Below are 5,812 nucleotides of genomic sequence, written 5' to 3' on the forward strand. Positions count from 1 at the left end.
TGAAAGCAAGCCCTAACTCCTGGCTGAAGACTAGGAGGGCTGTTATTTAAGGTGGGAAATCAAAAAGTTTGGGCTAGTAATTCGGGAAGGAGAAAACTGACTGTTTAACTGGAGAATTGTGAAGGAGTCTGAAATACTGCAAAGCAACATATGCAAAACCATACATACAAACAGAAAATGCATTAATCTTAAGGAGACAAAGGCAAGCTCATGAGGATAAATGCGTAGACATTAATTGGCTAAGAACACAAACACATGCAATTTAATTAGCTTGCTAATTGTATGAGTGAGAGAATGGTGTGAACGTTTAATAAAATAGATGGAAAAAACAAAAGAAAAGTGAGTAAAGCAGTTTTTATAAGAGTGACTTAGGAGTGCTTTTGCGCTGAATGATCAAAGCAAGCGATTAGTATAGAAAGAAAATGAAAATAATCGAATGAGGTGATAAGGTTTAAACATGTATTTCTCTTGTCAAGTTGGCTGTTGAACTGTGAGTCACTATGCAAATTAGCTGGAGTGAGTGAGTGACAAAGACACTTCCTGTGTCTGTGTCTCGGAGGCTTTCAGTTCGAGAGAGAGCAGTGGCTGTTGAGGATTATTGGGCGAAATATAATGGTAAAGTAACAGGATAATTGATTACGGTGGTCAGGTCTGTTCAGAGATGCAGATTTGGACAGGAAATTTATAATGTAGTGATGATACATTGTTGTAATGGGTGTATATCTTATGCTGAATGTAAGTATTGTGAAGTGTCTAGGGAGACATTGTGTGGAAAACGGTGCAGCTTTTGACGGGGTTTTCGGTGTGTTGAACGGGTGACATTTAAGATTGGTTAAGATTTGTGAGGTTGCTGTTTTTATTTTAATAGAAGGAGTTTTAATAAACATGGACATGTCGAAAAGGGCCCATAGTTTTTGTAGTAGTGCACTTAGGAAAAACCTGTCAGGTGATTTTGTTTTGTACTTTGATGAGCTAATAAGCAGCTCTCTTTTTCTCATTTTTGTTCTGAAGCAGGCCTGGAAGAGGGTGAGCAGCGCTGACAAAATTCTCGGGAGAACAAAATGTAAGGTGGGCTTTTCAGATTGTAATTGGCTGAAGAGGAGTCCATCGTGGGGACCTGATTGGCTGTGAGTCTCTGTCTAAAAGGATTGTAGCGATTCAATCCAGACAAAAGCATAAAGGACTATTTTCCTAAAAAGGACAACGAAATAAAACAAATGATTGAGCTCATTTTGCTGATGTGGAGTATCTGATTATTTGGAGGCTCGATATCAGCAAACATCATGTGTGAATGCGTGTGAGTGAATGTGAGTGACTGGACCAAAGAGGGGATGAATGAATGTGGACAAACAGTTTACCATGCCAGGAAGAGAAATGGGATGCTTTGTTTTGCTTTTGTCATAAGCAGGACAAGGGGGAGACTTAATTCGGGGGATGCTGACTTTTGAGTTGCTTTGAGGGAATTTCTGCTTTACTGACTGGGGTTAGATTCGTATTATGCTGATATTTCTGCTGCTATTTTTTATAACCCATGTTACCATTAACGGAAGAAACACATGATTCGTATTTTGCTGATATTTCTGCTGCTATTTTTATAATGTATTTGTTTGATGATTGTGCTGTTTTGGGGTTTCTTTCTTATAACACAGATTGGATCATAAAGGGGGAGAGTTGGTTATGAAATGTAAAGTACAGGTTTTTGTTTCCAGGAAGTTCCAAGGATCCAGACTTTGCATGGAGCAAGGAGTTTGAGAAGATTTGACATAATGATTAGATTGATTTTATTCCTTAAACACAGGTTTTTGGGGCAAAATACCTGGGAGGAGGATGGCTGTAGTGTTTGAGTGTTTAGAGAGATGATATGACTAACCTTTTTTCCTTTTAATTTCTTAAGCCTGGGTGATGCATTTTGAGTTTTATTTGGACACACATGTGAAGTCCAAAAAAAAGGGGGATTTAATTTGAAATGGGTTTCAGTATGATTTTATAATGATTGGGGTTGATAATTTAGATATGGTAAAACTGAGGCAGGAATTGTTATTTTCATGTCTAAGCTGAAGGAGTAAAATGAACTGAATTCTGTTCAGAAGATAGAGGGTGTCCATAAGAAGTTGTACACCAAACTTAAAGGGAAACTGTGGGAATAACAATAATAACGGGGAAGATTAGTGAAATTTTGATGAGCAGAAATGTGTGATTTCTTTTGATTTGTAGAATAAGCTGTTATAATGTAGGCTTTAGAAACAGATATTAAATAGATTTATTTCTAGGGTAGAGGAGAGCTTTTTATGAGGATGTTAAAAGTGTCACTGACCCAAAGGAATAGCATTGAAGATTACATACATAGAAATGATTTCATGCACATTGCATTTTGTGCTTATTAAAGAAATGTTGCTCAAGTCAATAACTGAAGGTCAGAAGCTTTGTTTGGCGCGATGTCCAAGCAATTTATTGTGCAAGATGACAGAGCATGGAAGGCCGCACACGCTTACAGACATATAGAGTCCATAACCACACATGACAGTATTGATTCCAGGCCAAAGGCCTCAAATCCATTTAGTCTCTGTTTGAATAGGAGTTTTGCTTGTAATTAAACTGTGTGACATGTAAAATATTGCGATAACACATACAGCTCTAAATTAGTCTTATTATATAAAATGCAGTTACAGAATAACAAATGCTTGGTGAAGTGACCAAGTTTTTTGTTTTAAAACAGAAGTAAATGGGGAAAGCTTATATATTTTGGTTAAGTCTGATAAAGTATAGATTAGAGTGTACCATTACATTAAGAGCAGCAAAAATGAAATAAAATGATATATTAAAACAGGTTATAACACAGGAAATGAGAGTTCTAAAATACAGTTAGAGTTCAGCTTTTAGCTATGATGAAATTTATCTAGGAGCAATTAACTATGTGCTTACACTTAGTGATTAAAATGGTTGTTTTTTCTTCAATGCTTTAGTAGAATAGGGGTTTATGATGATTTTTCTTGTGAAATGTGATTTTAGATGAGAGTTACATGCAGCTGCGACAGTACAGGATGTTGATGATCAGATAAGGGAGAAGAGAGCGAGCAACAGGAAGTGGATGTGAAAGCAGCACTTTGAGAGTTTTATACATGATGAGTGATGTTGAATAATATATAGAAATGAACGTTAAGTTGAATCAGGTTTAAATGAAGAGAGCAATTGAGGGACATAAGGTAGGGAAGTCGTAGTAGGGAGAAAGTGTTTTCTATCCCTTAGAGGAGAAGATGTCCACTAGAGAGGGACCCAGAAAAGGAGCAGAGACCACTTAAGCATGAAGTGTTTTCAAGTAGGAGCTGGCATTTTATTACTGGACCACCTAGATGACATGAGAATGTCTGATTTGCTGAGCCAGAGGACGCCTAGAGAGGGTCAAAGCGGGAACAGTGACCCCAATGTCCATTACGTCATGGGTGGACAGGGAAGCAGCTGAGAGGGTCAGAGGAAGGCCACAGATGAAGTGTGGTGACCCTTTTTAAGGGTCACCAAGAGAGGGAGTGTCAAGAGGAGAAATATTTACTGCTATTATTTGCTGCTATTAGTATAATCCTCGTTACCATTTCATTATTAATAGTGATGTTGCATGCGGATGCATTCAGATGTTCAAACATATTGGTATTATATTAGTCTTTATTACAGGTCCAAGAAGAACCACTTTAAACTGTTGAGTTGAATCTATAATTTTAAAGGCTTTTGAATGTTTTTATATTCTTACACTGAAGTCTTCAGTGGGTGAGAAACTGAGCTGCAGGGACAGGAAATACTCTGTGCCAAAATGAGACAGGAAACACTTCTGCAAGGCATGCCTGTGCAGAAGCGAAACTGAAACCAGAGTCTAAGTGCAAGTTAAGAGTAGGGTGTCTTTTATGCATTTATCGCTGATTAAGCTTTAAGTAGTTGTATTAGATTGGAACATTTGTTTTATACATTTTACATATAAGTCAAGATCGGCACACACATAGTTTCAGTTGTGCTGGCCTTCTGTCTAGTGGAAAGGTTAAGGTCTAGCTGGGGAGCTGAGAGGTGAAACAAAGTGCAAGCAGAGGCTGACACATACACACACACACATCGTAGATAGACTCAGTTATATAGGTAAAAGTTAATCTTATGTTTTGCTTGCAACTGCAAAAATTGTGCGTGCATATGTGACTGTTTGATGAAGAAGCAGGTGCAGGATGTTCCAGAGACAAGCGACAGCGAAGGCGAGCGTCCGGGGACAACAGGAAGACACCTGGATGGAGACGAGACGATGTTCTTTTTAAACTATGTTAAAAGTCATTGTGGTTTTGGTTTCTGCCTGGCAACAGAAAGGGGGGGGGGGGGCTGTACTGTTTCACCCCTATAAATATTGGGTTCTGACTATTGTAAGGGAGTTCAACACTGAATCTGTACAGTGTTGGCTCCACGCTGCGTGTATTCATTAAAATGTCGTCTAATTGCACCCGGCCGGATCAGTGGTCATTATTTTGGTCTACCTCCTCAATTCTTGAACCCAACATCTCTCCAAAGTGTTACAGAGTTGGATCCATTGTGCTTCTTCCTTTCCTAAAACCACTCTGATAATATTTGATCTTACCATTAGTTTCTAAGGAGCAAATTAATCTTTCAGTCACCATTTTTTCATCACTTTCCCTAAATAAGATGTTAAAGTTATCAATCTATAACTTTCAGCTAAGCTTGGATCCTTTCCTGGTTTACAGATGGGAACAATAACAGCTTCTTTCCACAGATTAGGTAGTTTTTACTTTCGTGTACTATTTTCTTAAATCATTTACTATTATACTCTTACTAAAATTACTGAAGTTTTCAATCAAGCAATAACTAATTTGATCTCTCCCTGAGTTGTATTACTTTTTCTTTCATGCATTATTTACCTCTGCTATTAAAAAGATTATATTTATCAATCCTTCGTGTTCACTCGTATCTTGTAGGGCCTCCAGATTTTTTCATTTGTTTTTGTGCTCTTCCCCTGATTTCTGCATTATTTAAATTTTCTATGCTGTGAACTTTGGAAATGTTCTTGCCAATAGTTCAGCTTTACATTTATTATCAACTATTTTTCTTTCATTATTGGATAACCATATACTTTCCTATTAACAGACATTTTTGATAGTTGTCCAGACTCTCTCTAAAGGTGTTGATCTCTCCAAAGTGTTACAGTATTTTGTCTAATATTCCCTCTAGCTGATTTAAATATTCCTCTAACAACTTCTGCCAGTTTCCTTTTATAACACATTAGAATTTTACTGGTGAACCAGTGCCTGTGTTTTTGGGTTAAGCTATACTCCTTAAATTATGGTTTTCTTTTTCCATGTCTCTGTCTCCTTGTGAATGCCTCGTGTCGTGTTTTATTTTGACAGTCTGTGTCCTATGTCAGTGTATTCTACTTTGTTTCCTTGTCCATTATGTCAGATTAGCCCCAGCTGTGCTTCCCTCCTGTTTTCCATTCCTTCGTCGCTCCCTGGAGATTTAAAAACTGTTTTCCGCTGTCTGTTGTTGTGGGTGTTTCCTACATACTCTCAGTGTTTCCTAGTGCTCTGGTTTGAGTTTCATGTTTTAAGTGTTGTCTTCTCCAGCAATAAAGCTTCCATCATTATATTACCTTTCTCCTGTGTTTGGGTCCTTGTCCTGCGTGCCATGTAGCAGATCATGACATTCTTCTTGTGTTGTCAGTTTCTATGCAAATTTCAATAATTATCAGATAATGATCACTACCGACTGTACTCTTAACTCTTTCCATGTGCTTCTACTTGCCAAACATTGTGAAACCACTGTAATATCAAGA

The sequence above is a fragment of the Pelmatolapia mariae genome, linkage group LG3_W, assembly GCF_036321145.2.
Source record: "Pelmatolapia mariae isolate MD_Pm_ZW linkage group LG3_W, Pm_UMD_F_2, whole genome shotgun sequence".
Taxonomy (NCBI): domain Eukaryota; kingdom Metazoa; phylum Chordata; class Actinopteri; order Cichliformes; family Cichlidae; genus Pelmatolapia; species Pelmatolapia mariae.